At 42.5% G+C, this 17,997-nt stretch overlaps 1 long non-coding RNA gene across 2 annotated transcripts in view; it reads right to left on the reverse strand.

Annotated features, from left to right (window-relative positions):
• Window positions 1-4,036: 4,036 nt before the first annotated feature.
• The window catches only part of LOC142073492 (uncharacterized), a 75,866-nt gene continuing 61,905 nt past the window's right edge, over window positions 4,037-17,997 (reverse strand). For both annotated transcript variants that reach the window (XR_012670377.1, XR_012670378.1), the window contains 2 exons: window positions 5,116-5,202; window positions 4,037-4,298 (listed from right to left, as the gene is read on the reverse strand). This is a non-coding gene — a long non-coding RNA (uncharacterized LOC142073492). The remainder of the gene's footprint in view (window positions 4,299-5,115; window positions 5,203-17,997) is intronic.

Below are 17,997 nucleotides of genomic sequence, written 5' to 3' on the forward strand. Positions count from 1 at the left end.
ATATACCATAAGTATGGGATGTTATTAGAAGTTATTACAATAAAAATGACAAAATATAAAAGCACCCTATCATTGAAAGTAATTGGGGCAATTTATCAACATTTAACAAGAGAGATGACATAAAGCTACATGCAATGGTCACTGCAGCTTCTCTTTTTAAATGGTACCTACAGTCCTTAGGCTTAATCAAAACGACAAGTAGTTTACTGAGAAGAAGGATGGTCTGGTGCTTAAGGTGCTACCCTGCGATTCAGGAGACCTGTGATCAATTTATCCTGCCACAGATATCTTGTGTTGCCTTGGGCGGGTTGTTTTGGTCCAGATTCTTTAGGCTGTTTAGCGGCTGTTTCACTCAACATTGCAAGGCCTAAGTGACTTAGGTGCCTACTTCTCATTTTCAAAACTGCCGTGGGGACAGATTTTAAAGGCATTTGGGCACCTAGTTCCCATTGGTTTCCATGCAAGTGAGGCACCTAAATGCCTTTAAAAATCGGGGACTTAGGCTCATAAGTCACTTAGGCCTTGCAATTCTGAGCAAAGAAATGCCTAAATACCTTTTAAAAATCTGGGCCTTAGTCTCTCTCTATAAAATGGGGGTAATAGCACTTTCCTACCTCACAGTTGTGTCATGAGGATAAATCCATTGAAAATTGTGAGGTGTTCAGATACTACAGTCATGTAAATACTGTAGAGATGTAAGACAGACTAGCATGCCTCTAAAGTTTTATTGGTAGAGCAAATGTCAGGAGTGCAACCAAATAAAAAATAAAAGCTAAACAAAGCTAGGGCAAACAAATGAAGCTTGTAGTTGACTAATTCAGGGTCAGACAGAGGATCAAGAGGAGGGGAACTCCAAAGGGAGGAGCCCTCAATTCGAAGGGCTAGGACATCAGCACAAAAAAAGAGCATGGCAACTGATCCTAACTAGTGCTACAGAATGTACAGCGACACATGGGTCCTTTTGAATAATCACATACTGGACCATTCTCCCACAGTGATGAAGTGTACAAATAAAGATCGATCTCTCTGTTCTCTCTAGCCCGCAGGAACTAAACTTTATTAATTTTGAAAGTGGTGTTAATACTGTAGGAGAGGACTAGGTCAAAGGAGTGTTTCATTTTGATTTTAAGGCAATAAACTTCATGGTCATCCAGATTTGTCTGATATTGGGTTCCAGGTCCACAGGCTGTTGTCAATTAAACAGACAAGTTTCACTCTTTAAACTTTCAGAAAGGAACTTTCATAAACTCTTTGAACTAAGCTCTGACATAGCTGGGGAGCAGATCACAGAATGGGCCTCCTTTGAAGACCTCCACCTGCTCTATGATCCGAAGCAATCTGGATTTTTTCAGTCTGCGAGGTGGACAATGGATCACAACTCTAGCCTGTATTTTGTGACCTGTAATAGTGCAGGTGTGCCACTGGCCACAACAAGAACCATCCTGAGTCACTTCCCGTATAGCCCACATCACCCAGTCATCCTCCAGATTGGCCTGGAAGTGCCTCTTCTGCAGTCTGTGCCAAAGCCGCGTTGGAATTTCCGCAAGGCTGACTGACCACCTACATTTCAGAAACAGAATCTCAGGTCCCACGGCTCAAACCGATACCTAAAAACTTTGGTCATTTGACAAACATCTAAAATAGACCGCTAAGAAGTACATCCCGCGTGGTCACCACAAGGCTTTCACCCCCTGCTGGACAAAAGAATCCGAGTCTCTCCTGAGGGAATAGGAAAAGAGTGGCAACCCAGATAAAGCCACTGGGCTGCTTGAGCCCTGGAGTTCGGCACGCCTGGAATGGTGGAAAGAGACTGTTAAAAGCCTTGATTTCACCCATTCAAGCCATGAGGCATGGGCTCTTTTGCGGCAGCTTGGAGGATCCCAGCCAGCAATGCAACGCTCAGCAAAGGTGACAGCAAATGCTGTTGCCTTTCATCTTCTTTCTAACAGCAAGACGCTGACAGACAAGATTACACACCAGTCGGTCCAGTGGGAACTCCGCAGAAACCTTCAACAATGCCCTGAGGAATCCCCACTCTCTTTTTCTTCAAGAGATGTCCCTGTGGGTGCTCCACTCCAGGTGTTGGTGCATCCCTGCGCCTACGCTCTGAGATTTTTACAGCAGTACTCATACCAGTCATGCACGCACAGAGCCTGCCCCTCCCCCCCACTCTGAATGTACCTTAATAGTACGCTTGCACGACCGTTCTCCTCAGTTCCTTCTCTACCATCCCCAGCCTGAGATGGAGTTCAGCAGACTCATTAAAGAATTTCTTCTCTCCCTTGTTCAACCTTTTTCCCTCTTAGTTTAGCTTACCAGTATTAGTTAGGTACCCTTTTCCCTTCTCTTCTCTTTAAACCAACCAAACAAAAAAACCAAACAACAAACTTTGTGTTCCTGTCAGCGCAGCCGGTTCCAACATGCCTGGCTCTCCAGGTTTTAAGCACTGCTCTAACTGTAATGATGCCATCCGTCTTTCAGATGGCCACTCTAAATGTATTAAATGTTTGGGGGAGTCCCACATCCCAAAAAAATGTGCCCACTGCAGCAAGTTGAAATCCAGGGCAAGCAAAGACAGGGAGCTGCAGTTGAAACTACTCCTGCTGCAAAAGTCTCTCAGACCAGCCTAAGACCCGGGCTCTGACTCTGCTGTACACCGCAGCCCCCCCTCTTCAAAGAGACAAAAGAAAACTTCAAAAAAAATCAGTCTCTCTCACCTGCAAAGGGTATTCACAGGGACAAGCCTTCTCCGGGTACTGCTTCCCTCCCTGCGCTTTCCCGGCCGAGTACCTTTGATGCTCCAGGCTCCTCTGGCACCATACAAAACCCGCCTGTGGCTGCGGATGTCACGCTAACCTCCGGTGCCAAGGCTTCAGGCTTTCAGTTGCCAGCCTCTCACACGGCACCGTTCGGCACCACAATGGAAGCAGCGCCGACGCATACTAGCCTGCCTGACCCCCCCACAGGCTCCTCTCGCTCTCCCGGCACCCTCAGCCTTTGAGCTAGCCGGCAGTGACAGAACGCTCGGGACACCGGTGCAGAGGAATCCTTCCTCACAACCAATTCCTCTCGCTCAGCCCTCCCCTCACAGAGGCACTGCGGCACTGCAATTCACACACTCAAGGGACCTCCTGGTGTCACCTATCTTGCAGTCACCCATACTTAACACCTATTTCTCTCCGGACCCTCACGCAAGGTTTGCACAGCTTTCCTCCAGTGATGCGGAATCTGGGCTGCAGGGAGAATGTTCACCTTATCAGATCTCCCATCCACAGACCCCAATCAAGAGAGGTCATAGAAAAGCTGCCTCATCCTAATTCGAGGGTCCTGCCCCACGGTGTGTGAACCCCTGGATGGCTCCTTATACTCGGTACCACACTTGTTATACCATTTGTTATACCACTGCAGCTAGGTGTGAGACTGGCTTGGTACCACCAGCTGACGACCGGCCACTGACTCCAGACACCAGGCAGCCCTGTCACAACCGCAAGACCAGCACAGCCTGCCTCTAACCCAGTAGAACCAGTTGTTCTGCCTGATGAAGCGTTGCTTCCTCTTCCCCCAACGTCTTCGGACGACTTCTCAAAATTTCAAGACCTGTTTAAAAGAATTGCCAATGAGCTACAAATTACCCTGGAGGAAGTCCTTGAACAGCAGCATGAGCTAGCCGACATCCTGCAGCCCTCTTCTTCTTCTAGAATTGCATTGCCTATCAACGCAGCCCTTTTAGAACCTGCCAGTACTTTATTCCTTCCAAGGGCTTGGAATTCCTTTTTACTCACCCAGCGCCAAACTCACAGGTAGTAGATGCAGTTAATCAAAAGAACAAACACCAGTGTCTCCACTCCACCCCTTCTGACAAGAACAGTAAGCGATTAGATCTGCTCGGACATAAGGTATATGCTTCTTCCATGCTGCAGTTTCGCATTGCTAATTATACAGCTGTTCTAGCAAAGTACGACCAGAAAAATTACAATAAATTCATGGACTTTATTGATTACATTCCAGAAGAAAAGAAACAACAATTTACAGCCATAGTTTCCAAGGGACAAATCATCTCCTGCACTGCTCTTCAAGTTGTCCTTGATGTGGCCAATACTGCAGCCCAGTCCACTGCCACAGCAGTCGTGATGCACCAGGGTCATGGCTCTCGTTCTCTTCCTTTCCCCGGGAGGTCCAGAGTACCATTGAGGATCTCTCCTTCAACGGTGACAAACTGTTTGCCTCCACCACAAATGATGCACTCCACTCCATGAAGGACTCCAGGGCAACTCTCCGGTCTCTAGGAATTCAAACCCCTGTGACCAGAAGGCAACAATATAGATACCAGCCTTACCAGGAACCACACAACCCCACATACATCCAGCAATTCCATAGATCTCACGAGCAACAGCAACAACAGCAATGCCGGAGACTCAGATACCAACGCTGCTGTCCCAGCTCCTTGGCAGTGTTTCAACCCCTTCTGACCAATAAGCAAATCTGAAGCTTTGGTCGAGGGTATAGAAAACAATATTCCCACTTCAGCGCTTACACCGCCTGCCCCTATTTTTGTCACCGCCTACACCCATTCTCCCATCAATGGCGAAATATTACCACCAACAAGTGGGCTTTAGAGGTCACCACAGTTGGCTATTCCTTCCTTCCCCATCCCTCTTCAGGGACCCCTCTCATGAGCAACTGCTCCTCCAAGAAGTACAACATCTCCTTCAATACAGGGCAGTGGAAATTGTGCCCGAACAAAACAGGGAGAACGGTTTCTATTCCCATTACTTCTTAACAGAAAAGAAAACTAGGGGATGGCAACCAATCCTCGACCTTAGGTGGGCTAAACAAATTTATCAAAAAGCAAAAGTTCAAAATGGTTACCCTCACCACCAAAATCCTAGCACTGGAGCAGGGCGATTGGTTTTCAGCCCTCGAACTACAGGACTCCTATTTTCATGTGACTATTCACCCAGCCCACAGACGTTTTCTTCATTTTACCCTCGATTTGACACATATTAAATACAGAGTGTTGCTCTTCAGCCTATCTACCACCCCCCAAGTTTTCTCCAAACTCATAGCCATGGTTACTGCTCACCTAGGAAACAGGGTGTTATAATATTTCCTTACCTCGACGATTGTCTCCTCAAAGCCTTAACACTCAACGAAGCTCTTCAATCCACGCAGCTTACCATCACTTGCTTCCTTTCCTTTGGCCTACAAATAAACAAAAACAAATCCACCTTATCTCCTACCCAACAACTGGAGTTCATAGGAGTGCACCTCGGTTCCAGAATGGGAATAGTGTCTCTCCCGCTCAATTGTTTCAACACCATAAAACTCCTGGTTACAAAACTTCGCAACAGTCCCCAGGTCATAGCACAAGACTGCCTGCAACTGTTAGGCCACATGGCCTCGTGTACTTTTGTGGTAAAAAATGCACGCCTATACATGAGGTGCTTCCAAGCTTGGTTGTACATGGTTTACAGACCGAACCTACATGCTCTAAACAAGCATCTATCCATACCCTTCAGAGTCAAAGACTCCCTCCAATGGTGGACAGTTCCCTCCAACCTCTGCTCAGGAGAAACAGCAGCTTCTGCCTTCTTAGCAATCCCTGAGAGCATGGAATAAGGGGAGTTGATGTTTTTCTTTTCTTTTCTTTTCACTTCAGCTTTTGTAGCTATCCAAGTCTAGTTCACTGCAGTTGCAAACCTTCCTGTGAATAAACCCACTATCCTTAGGTGGGTGTTAGTTGCTTTTGCAACACTTTGGATAAGAAATAAAATTCTGAAAGCAGCTAGATAGGCAAATAATCTGGAATGCTGCTGGGCCAGAATTGAAATACATCCAGACTATACATCTGCTTTATTAAAAAGCAAGAAAAGCTTCATCGAGACAAAGAAGTAATTTTGTTAGATGGGTTTATCAGCAGTGTTCTTATGCCCCAGGGAGTTGGAATGGCCTTTGGAGGACATAGATATATCATTAAATTCAAAGAAGCCTGTTCTTTCATTTCTTCCAACAAAGCAGAAGTAGTAGAGAGAACAAAATTGGATTCTTTGAAGGACTGAAATGTGTGGACTTTCAATAATCCCAGAACCTGTACATTTTTTTTTCAATGGTGACATTTCTTTTCCCCATTGTTTGACATTCTGAAGGGAGACTTTCTACTTTTGTAGAGACACCCTCCCTCCTGTTGGGTTTTCTTATCTACACTTCAGCAAATTTTTACCTGTTGTGTTTGGATTTATTTGTAGATTTCTTAACATGAGTACCAACAAAGTAATTTCCTGTGTGTTACAATTACTTTAGTTACATTGTTTTTATGGTAGATCAACATTGGTTATTTCTACAAGACAGTTTGTTCTACTGTCCTGGGGAGGACAGAGGTTATTTGTAATAATAGCGAGTCTTGGAGGAAATGTAGTACAGCCTATTAAACTATTTGATATAGCATGGTCAGGTTTAGTTACTTGTTCCTGCATTTGGTTTTTTATTATCAGAATTTACTGAATTATCTCCTTATGATTAGTTGAGTACCCATAACTCCAGCTGATCAATTGGAGCTACAGATGCTCAGCACTTCTGAATATCAAGACCTATCATTGACATGGCAAGTCAATGAATTACTGGTTACCTAGCTCATTTCTCAGCCAGTGTTGTTCCCTATTTTATGTTTTGTTGTATTGTATCTGTCTGGCCCTGATTAAAATGAGCCAAGTGCTGGATCTTCCACCACTTCCCTAGGGAGACTGCCATTCCACAATCTAATAAGGTTACAGCAGAACCTCAGAGTTATGAACCAGAAGTTTGCAATCAGGCAGCAGCAGAGACAAAACAAAAAAGCAAATACAGTACAGTACTGTGTTAAACGTAAGTTTCTAAAAAAAAAAATAAAGAGAAAGTTTAAAAAAAGGGTTGACAAGATAAGGAAACTGGTTCTGTGCTTGTTTCATTTAAATTAAAATGGTTAAAAGCAACATTTTTCTTCTGCATAGTCAAGTTTCAAAGCTGAATTAAGTCAATGTTCAGTTATAAACTTTTGATAGAACGGCCATAATCTTTTGTTTGGAGTTACAAAGATTTCAGAGTTACAAACAACCTCCATTCCCTAGGTGTTGTAACTCTGAGCTTCTACTGCATTAGGAATGTCTTTTCCTGATACTCAGCCCAAATTGTCCTTTGTTCAGCTTCATCAGCCACTTAAGCAATAGTTAAGATAACTAGACTCTCCCCATCTCCTCCTACAGGCTGACTAGGGGTATGTCTACAGCAAAGAAAAACCTATGGCTGGAACCATGCCGGCCAACTCAGTCTCGCGTGGCTCGGGCTGCAGGGCTGTTTCATTGATGTGTAGACTTCCTGGCTCTGGCACATGGGGACCCTCACACCTTGGAGCATCCCAGAGCCCAGCCAGCCTGAGCCTGGAAGTCTACACAGCAATGAAACAGCCTGAGCCCTGCAAGCCCAAGTCAACAGGAATGGGCCAGCCACGGGTTTTTCTTTGCTGTGTAGACATACCCCTGTACATTATTCCTCTCCTGGGCTCAGCAGTTCATTATGTGTGTGTAACAGGGTGACTTGTCCTTTAAGTCCCTGAGGCCTGGGCCAGGCATCCCTAATTACAAAGGATGCATAGCTGCACAAGGATCAGCTGATTCCCTATAAAGAGTATCAGGAAATGGAAGTGAGAGAGGGGCTGAGAGTGTTGCAGGAACCACCAGAGACATGAGGCCTGGCAATAGTTTTGGAGGAGAGACCCCTGAGGGCAGAGAGACTATGGAGGATAGATCCATCAATGGCTGTTAGCCAAGATGGGCAGGGATGGTGTCCCTAGCCTCTGTTTGCCAGAAGCTGGGAATGGGTGACAGGGGATGGATCACTTGATGATTGCTTGTTCTGTTCATTCCCTCTTGGGGAGGGGGGCACCTGACATTGGCCACTGTTGGAAGACAGGATACTGGACCCGATGGACCTTTAGTCTGACCCAGTATGGCCGTTCTTTTGACAATAGAGTAATTACCTAATGTTGTTTTCATTTTGGTTTGTTGTTTTAGAAAATAAATAAAGCTCTGCTGGTAGGGCCTTGCAAGACTGACCTATTGTGAGTTTAGTTGGGGAGACATGAAGAGTGGGGAGTTTGATGGCAGGGGCTTGCAGTGTGACCTCTGGCCACAAGGGGGTTCTCTGGAGTAGTCTAGCCTCTGACAGCCCATCCTGAGGGTTTGGCTCTTGTTTCTCACTGCAGTAGATCTGGCCAGGCCTTTCCCACTGGCTGATATGGAGAATTTTCTGCATATTTCCCTCTGGATCCCCCTACATGAGCCTTCCTGCATCCCTCTTAGCAATTAAATGTATTTAGTCCTTTTAATCTTTCCTTTAACCTTTAATCACACCTCCAGTTCCTTATGTGTCTCCTTTCTAAATTCTTTCTAATTCGTTGATGTTTTTCTGTTACCAGGATGCCCTGCACTGCAGGCAATATTCTAAAAGCTGTCAGTCCCATGTAGTAAGGTACTATTCTCTCCTTAGAATATGACTAATAATGTTATTGTACTAATAACCTTGCAAACACTTCATATACTTTAAATTGAATCCATTGCTGCTAAGTTGTGTTGTCTGGCAAGGAAGATACTTTTAAAAGCACAACAGAAGAGTTTGTTCCAAAAGCCCATTATGGAGGGGTCATTCCACTTAGCTCACAGTGGGGAAAAAGAAATAATGGCATCTTTAAAAAAAACTTTGCAGAACAATGTCTTTTGCTGTGTAGATTAGTAATGTAGCTCTGAGTGAAGAAAATTAATGGAGAAAATTGAAAGCCATTGGAGCTAAAATTAATTTTGAATGTACTTGCTAACCTCATTATTCAAAAGGCCTCATTTGGAGATACTGCCTGGTGTATGATGTGACCTAGAATACAGAGATAGTGTACAGTTACTTTAAAAGAAAGATCCTGTTCCAGAAAAAGTCCAGCTCTGATATGGCTATACACTGGGAATGAAACACAACAGGATTAAATTAAACCCATACGTCAGCAGCTCACTGAATATCTCCTCTAGCATAAAGCCACGTTACACTGTTCCGCTGCATCAAGCAGAAAGTGGGATTTGAATTTAGAGCCTGGTCCCCATTCATGTGAATAGCCCCTTAACGAACTGGCAGGATATTAGTTTTTCATTTCAGCTATTCATTATCCTATTGACATTGTAAATGTCAACATATTTCCAGATTGCCTGCCCCCTGGAACAAAACTGCTGTCTGCAAGAATAAATGCCATACCAAGCTACAGCTTTTTGCTGTTCCCCAATGGTTTTCAGCACATCATTAGGAAGTCAAAATAGAGACTATTAACTAAAACTGTCCCGTCTGAGTGTATCTTATCCCTTGAGAAGGGTACAGTGAATAACTGTTATTCTGCTTTCACTTAAAATATTGTCTTCATGTCCATTTCTTGGGAAACGCTGTACATAAAAGTCTAGCTACAAAATCTGTGTACTGTCTGGTAAGCATGATACTCATTCTTCTGCATCAGGAAGCGGTGGAAACATCTCTGTAGTGACAGAGGCTGGGATTTTCTTAGGGAGTTAGACATCCAATTCTCACTGACAGTAAATTTGGTGCCTAATTCCCTTTGAAAATCCAACCTGATTCATTGCCACTCAGTGGTGCTATAACTGGGGTGCTACCACATCTTCTGGCTTGAAGCAGTAATAACAAACGCCAAATACATGGTTTCCATCATCAGCGCCTAAACTATATAAATTGTTCCATCATCCCTGCTGACACTTCCCAGGTTAGTGATTGTTTAACATAAAATGGTGCATATTGTTAAATAAGAGTTGACAAGTAGATGGTAGTGACTATATTAGAAATTGCATGGGAGACTGACCGACAAAGTCGTGTTTAGATAGATCAAATGAAGAAATATAAGTGATGCAAAAATACAACTGTACTTTTACAAGGGACAGTTCTTATAGACCATAATGTGCATATCTCAAAAAGATCAGTAGTGTAAATGGACTTTTAAGTATTTTAAAACCCAGAAAATCCAACCAGGCATGAAACTGAAACTGTCTGGGGAAGACCAACAGTGTGGGAGGGAGGGCAGGGGTGTGTGAAGGTTGTTGGTTTGTTTTGGGGTCTTTTTTTTAATTATTAGTTTGATTTTCCTATTATTTTTTAAACTGAATTGTTTTTATTGTAGAGATGGGTTTGAATTACATCTCTAGAGATTAAATAAATTTAGGGGTGGCTTACAATTGGAACGGAAGTTTGTGGCTTGGTACCATCTCCATACACTGTGTTAAACAATACACCCAGAAAATTTTATAATAAAAAGAGCACAGTGGATTTTTTTTTCTCCTAGTTTGCAAGGAAATGTAAAAAGCCATGCTGACAAACCTCTTGATTAAGAGAGAAAATAGAATTGCTAAAGAACTGTCAGATAAAAGTTTCTTATAATTTCCCTTTAAATATGACATGAAGCAGTTATTGCATATTTTTATTAGCTATTAGAATTCCATTTACCATCTTATTTTATACAGAGATGGCAGATTTTTCTTCCATCATTAGCTAATTCAGTTTGTCTCTGAAATATATTAATTACCACGGGCTACAAACACACTTACAATATGTTCCACATTTCAACAAGTAAAAAGACATCACATTTCAGACCACTGAACAGATGAAAAGGGAGGAAAAGTTCAGGCATCTATCTCTGTGCAGACTTTAAATTTCAGTGTAGAACATCCCAATTCCTAAGTAAATTAATAGAGGTGCCACTAAGTTCAGTACTTCTAAAAGTAACCACCACATGGTCAACAGCACTTAACATTTATCTGCCAGGTTCATTTCAGCACATCTTTTTCTTTCCAACTGCCTTGTCTTAATAGTGAATCATAGAATCATAGAATCATAGAATATCAGGGTTGGAAGGGACCTCAGGAGGTCATCTAGTCCAACCCCCTGCTCAAAAGCAGGACCTATACCCAATTAAATCATCCCAGCCAGGGCTTTGTCAAGCCTGACCTTAAAAACTTCTAAGGAAGGAGATTCCACCACCTCCCTAGGCAACACATTCCAGTGTTTCACCACCCTCCTAGTGAAAAAGTTTTTCCTAATATCCAACCTAAACCTCCCCCACTGCAACTTGAGACCATTACTCCTTGTCCTGTCCTCTTCCACCACTGAGAATAGTCTAGAACCATCCTCCCTGGAACTACCTCTCAGGTAGTTGAAAGCAGCTATCAAATCCCCCCTCATTATTCTCTTCTGCAGACTAAACTATCCCAGTTCCCTCAGCCTCTCCTCATAACTCATGTGTTCCAGACCCCTAATCATTTTTGTTGCCCTTCGCTGGACTCTCTCCAATTTATCCACATCCTTCTTGTAGTGTGGGGCCCAAAACTGGACACAGTACTCCAGATGAGGCCTCACCAATGTCGAATAGAGGGGGACGATCACGTCCCTCAATCTGCTCGCTATGCCCCTACTTATACATCCCAAAATGCCATTGGCCTTCTTGGCAACAAGGGCACACTGCTGGCTCATATCCAGCTTCTCGTCCACTGTCACCCCTTTTCCGCAGAACTGCTGCCTAGCCATTCGGTCCCTAGTCTGTAGCTGTGCATTGGGTTCTTCCGTCCTAAGTGCAGGACCCTGCACTTATCCTTATTGAACCTCATCAGATTTCTTTTGGCCCAATCCTCCAATTTGTCTAGGTCCCTCTGTATCCTATCCCTGCCCTCCAGCGTATCTACCACTCCTCCCAGTTTAGTATCATCCGCAAATTTGCTGAGAGTGCAATCCACACCATCCTCCAGATCATTTATGAAGATATTGAACAAAACCGGCCCCAGGACCGACCCCTGGGGCACTCCACTTGACACCGGCTGCCAACTAGACATGGAGCCATTGATCACTACCCGTTGAGCCCGACAATCTAGCCAACTTTCTACCCACCTTATAGTGCATTCATCCAGCCCATACTTCCTTAACTTGCTGACAAGAATACTGTGGGAGACCGTGTCAAAAGCTTTGCTAAAGTCAAGATACAATACATCCACTGCTTTCCCTTCATCCACAGAACCAGTAATCTCATCATAGAAGGTGATTAGATTAGTCAGGCATGACCTTCCCTTGGTGAATCCATGCTGACTGTTCCTGATCACTTTCCTCTCATGTAAGTGCTTCAGGATTGATTCTTTGAGGACCTGCTCCATGATTTTTCCGGGGACTGAAGTGAGGCTTATTGGCCTGTAGTTCCCAGGATCCTTCTTCTTCCCTTTTTTAAAGATTGGCACTACATTAGCCTTTTTCCAGTCATCCGGGACTTCCCCCGTTCGCCACGAGTTTTCAAAGATAAAAAAGTGAAGATGTTCTGGGAGTTTCCACTACTACTGGAACTGCTTTTCTAGGATTAAACATATGCTTCTCCCCTTGTTGGCAAATCTGCTATATCAGGGCCCACTCCAAAGCCCTTTTCAGTCAATGGGAGGCTTTCCACTCACTTTAGATCAGGCCTAAGAGCTTGATTGTGCTACCTGTAGTACCTTTTTTTACCGTTGTTTGTTTGTTGCTAAAAACACTTATGTTGTGGTAGTGCCTAACGGCCACTACCAAGTTGGGCCCATTGTACTAGATGCTATACAAATATCTACGAAATTATGGTCCCATTTCTTAGCTCTGATGCCTTCAAGGAGGTTCCAAGGCTTTTTCAGGTAGGAAGAGATGGCTGGTACAGGAACATGAGGCATGCCAACTTGGCAGGTGACCGAGATCCAATGGCTTCTCACCTGTGCTGACAACTTCAGCCCGTGCTTATTAAACTTTTGAGAGCATGGGTTTCTGGTTTGCAAAAGCATCTGTCTTGGAAAACAAGACTCAGTTGAATTAGATTAGAGGCGTGATACAAATATTTTGCATAGTTCTACTGCAGACCTGTTTCAATTTTGGAAACAATCAGAATGTGTATTTATTCCGTTACAATGAAGTTTTTAGCTCTTTGATTTCACCTGTGCTAACTAAATAGGTAGCTGGCGAATAGAGTTCCCATTTATAGATCTATTTTTTAATAATTTTGTTTAACTTCCATGACTTCTGGTATAATTCCTCAGTGATCAATATAGGCTGTTCAGCTCCCATCATGAGTTTTAGTGTAAGTGTAAATTTTCACACTTGACAATTTAAATACTTTCTTGAGACACATTGCATTTTTTGTGATGAATAATTAGAACATTATCCTTAAAAGAAGCAACTTATTAAATTACCTGTAGCAAGACAAAGGACCAGCGGTAATGACATTCTTCTGGCATAAACTTCCCAAGGATAAGACATAAAAAATAAATATCATTGGCCCAAAACTTTAAAGTAAAATATAATATAAAATTTCACCAAAAAGTCAAACATAAAACTTTATTAAAATAAAACTTTAATGTAAAGGTTTTACAGTTTAACAAACTCTGGTGCTAAAACCAATGGATTGGTATCAAAACAACCCCAAAAGTCTGCAGCTGGGACTAAAATGGCCTGGTAGGTTGTTTTTCTAATTATGTCAGAAGCTGTCACAGCAAAGAAAAAAGCTACATCCGAAAGACAGTCAGATCCAGTGCATTTAATATAGTGCTCTGAGTTAGAGAAAGAGAGAAATATTGAGGTCATTATTAATAATGACTGGCACTTTGTTTACTTTTCTTCCTTTGAACTAAAAATGAAAAAAAAAGAAAAAGAAAAAAAGCAAGTGTTCATCTCTACAGAACACTTGATATGTCATGAGAGAAATTTCCAGTAGCTGTTTTAAGCATTCATAAGCCAGAATAAGCAATGAACTTGAAAAATAAAGAAATGGCACATTAAAACAGCAGTGGTTCATAAAATAAATATAACTGAAAATATAACTGGTGGTATAAAGTAGCCGAGAAGAAATTCAAAACACTTGAAATTGTGAGCAGTTTCCTGTTTGTTAGAAATTCAAAACTGTGGACCCATTTTAAATTAAATTAAAATGGGCACAATTTTGTATACAATTATTCTCAGAAATAAAAGTAGGGCATTGGGGGAGACCCTCAAAAATGAGTGAAATGAAATTTTTCTGAGTATTTAAAAAAGAAGTGTCTGGAATGTCACACCAAGCTTAATCAATTTTATTGTGAACGGGATGTTTTCACTTCAAGAATGACAGGCCCAGAACTGAGCCTGAGTTAAAAATTACATTTTTCAATAGAAAATGTCATCCTGATTTTGGAAAAAATGAAGGATACAATCTAGATAAAGCTTTCATTGCAACGCTGGCTGCTTGATATCACTTCCAAAAGAGTGCTGGATTTGTCTGTGATAGCTGGTGAGTATGGGCATGGCATTGTAGTGATTGATGTATGTCTGTTGTGCTGAACTGTCATATTCCCATGGGCATCCTGGAGCATGGTTCCTACTCCATTTCAGTTCCCTGAGTGCTCTCAATGATGGGTTAGGCAGGTAAAGTGGAGAATGGGCGGAGAGCGGGGAGGATGCGGGCACTCACATGCAGCTGTAAATCAAAATCAAGTTAGTATGTCATATTTTTGGCCCTACCATATCCCGTCATTTTTTTTCATACAATGGAATTTTGTCTATTAAAGTTCTCTTTTTGCCCTTAGAAGTTGTAATACTTCCAATTTGCCAGAAGGAAATAGTGGTGGAGCTTACATGAGGGAAAGAAAATCCTTTTTATAGCACTCTCTTTAGTTGACGAAATAAAAGAAAGGAAAATGAAAATAATGTTGTCAGTGAGGTTCAGTTGGTAGCTCTCTTGCCTGGGATCGTAAAGTCTAACATGCTTGCCTCTAGGCCATTTGTCTGCAGGCAAGTACAAGTCCCATATTCCAGGTTCTAAATCCAGTGACGACAATTCGGTGTAATGCTTTTTTACCTAACTGTGTTGGCTGTGCAGATGGAAGTGAAAGATCCCTATGGCATGTTTTGAAAAGGGGAGGCGATAACTCCAGGGTGAGTCTAATGAGTGACTGTTCCCCCTCAGTAAAATAGGTTCTTATGTCAGAGCATATCACCTGCCAAAGTTGTCTGCATACAGTCACTGCACTACTACTATCTAACTCATCACTCTGGAAAACTACATTTTGTTCCACTATGAAAAGTTTGGTTTCAGAGTGGTAGTCATGTTTGTCTGTATCAGCAAAAACAACGAGGAGTCCTTGTGGCACCTTAGAGACTAACATATTTATTTGGACATAAGCTTTCATGGGCTAGAACCCACTTCATCAGATGCATTGAGTGGAAAATACAGGAGCAGGTATAAATACATGAAAGGATGGGAGTTGCTTTACCAAGTGTGAGGTCAGTCTAATGAGATAATTCACTTAACAGCAGGATACCAAGGGAGGAAAAATAACTTTTGAAATGGTAATGAGAGTGGCCCATTTCAGACAGTTGACAAGAAGATGTGAGTAACAGCGGGGGAAATGAGGTTTAGGTTGTGTAATGACCCAACCACTCCCAGTCTTTATTCAGACCTAATCTGATGGTGTCCAGCTTGCAAATTAATTCCAGTTCTGCAGTTTCACGTTGGAGTCTGTTTTTGAAGTTTTTTAGGGCTGTTATTGAATGACCAGAGAGATTGAAGTGTTCTCCTACTGGTTTTTGAATGTTATGATTCCTGATGTCAGATTTGTGTCCATTTATTCTTTTATGTAGAGACTGTCCAGTTTGGCCAATGTACATGGCAGAGGGGCATTGCTGGCACATGATGGCATATATCACACTGGTAGATGTGCAGGTGAACGAGCCTCTGATAGTGTGGCTGATGTGATTAGGCCCTATTATGGTGTTCCTTGAATAGATACGTGGACAGAGTTAGCACCGGGGTTTGTTGCAGGGTTTGGTTCCTGGGTTGGTCTTTTTGTTGTGTGGTGTGTAGTTGCTGGTGAGTATTTGCTTCAGGTTGGGGGGCTGTCTGTAAGCAAGGACTGGCCTGTCTCCCAAGGTCTGTGAGAGTGAGGGATCGTCCTTCGGGATAGGTTATAGATCCTTGATGATGTGCTGGAGAGGTTTTAGTTGGGGGCTGTAGGTGACGGCTAGTGGCGTTCTGTTACTTTCTTTGGTGGGCCTGTCTTGTAGTAGGTGACTTCTGGGTACCCTTCTGGCTCTGTCAATCTGTTTCTTCACTTCACCAGGTGGGTACTGTAGGTTTAAGAACGCTTGATAGAGATCCTGTAGGTGTTTGTCTCTGTCTGAGGGATTGGAGCAAATGCAGTTGTATCTTAGAGCTTGGCTGTAGACAATGGATCATGTGATGTAGTCTGGATGAAAGCTGGAGGCATGTAGGTAAGTATAATGGAATAGTTTGGAATTCTATTGGTGTAAATAATTAAAAGGTTTGGCAAAATTTGTTATCAGCAAAGCAATCTTTTCCAAACCACCTTAATGTACAACAAATTTAAATTTAACAGACTTTTGACAGCTCATATGACAGTAGCATCTCACAAGTATACCAGAAGATTAGGTGTGACTTCTCTTAGATGATGTCTCACTAATGAAACATTATTTTAGGTTTTTTCTGTTTTATTCTGTTACATGAAAGTCTTGTTTATTTGTATTGAGGTAGCACCTAGAGGCCCCAATCCCACAGTGCTAGGCACTGTGCAAATCTATCACAGAAATGGCCCCTGCCCTAAAGAGTTCATAACATAAATACAAGAGTATAAACAATAGGTGGCTACAAGCATACATAATACTTGGACAATTTAGATCAGTATGAAAAGCAATGATCAATTTTCATTTTGTTCTGAGATCAGGTGGAAGATGGAAGTACACCAAAGTTGAGAATCAAGAGCATGAACTTGTACTGAGTCACCATAAAAAATAAAGGCTTTATGGCTTGCATCAGATGTTTAATCATGCTTGTGCAATCTGTCAAATGTAGTTTTTCTTGGTGTAGTTTCAGGGATGGGTGGGATGATTTAGCTGAGAACATTTTGGTTTTTAAAATCTTAGAAAAATATAGCACAAGTGGAACAAATCCTTTTAATTTAGGGGGATCAAGCAAATCATCATTCTCAAGCTGGTTAGAAAAATCAACTTCATGGATTGTGTTAGATGTCAAATCACTTAAAGCATATCTCTTCACAATTGTTCAGCTCATTCACTGTGAGTCAAGCTGCCAGTTAGAACCAATGCACCAGCCTGGTGATTATTCAACACGTTACACAGCGCACGCTTTCTGATTTGCTTTTCCAAAATGTGTTTTTATATAATGTGAAGGACAGCTATGTGATCCTACAGCATCTGGAAGTAACGAGTGCTGCTCAGAGGAGATAGTGTAACTGGGAGACGCTGCAGCAGTTAAAGTATGGATAAGTGTGACACCTTCCATTTGGTTCAGATGCCACGAAAAGATACAGGTCTTACTGATTTCTTTTGGAATACAATCCCTTGGTGACACAATACATGACTTGACAGAAACTCCAGCACAGAAGTTGTAGTGCCTTTGGCCTTGTAACAGAGTGGCAGGATTGTCCTTTTGCTTCACCCTATTGGTACGTGTTGAGATCCTGCCTGGGAGCTGTAGGATAACTGCTGATGACTCATAAGGGACAGGTGTGGTTCCTTAGATTCCACTCTGAATGTGAGGGAGGAGAGAGTAGTTTAGTGACAGAGCAACCTAGTGTTTGGGACCGAGTCCTGAGGGAAGAAATACTAGGTTTAGCCAAATCTATAGTAAAGGAACTTTAGGAGTAGCCATGCCTGGGGAGAAGGTTTAGACTGAGGACTATTTGGAGTTGGTTTGGAATTATCTTTTTGTTAAATTGAACCCCTAAAAAAAATGTTTTATTTATTATTTGTATTATCATAGTACCTAGGAGCCCTAGTTATGGATCAAGACCCCATTGTGCTAAAACACTGCTCCAAAAAACTTGGAGTCAACATTAGATTGCCATAGAGGATTACAAACAAAGGGAGTACATGGATAGACTGGGTCTAAGCACACCAGTGGACTAACCCATGTCAAGCTTTTTG

Source organism: Caretta caretta, chromosome 10, assembly GCF_965140235.1.
Source record: "Caretta caretta isolate rCarCar2 chromosome 10, rCarCar1.hap1, whole genome shotgun sequence".
NCBI lineage: Eukaryota > Metazoa > Chordata > Testudines > Cheloniidae > Caretta > Caretta caretta.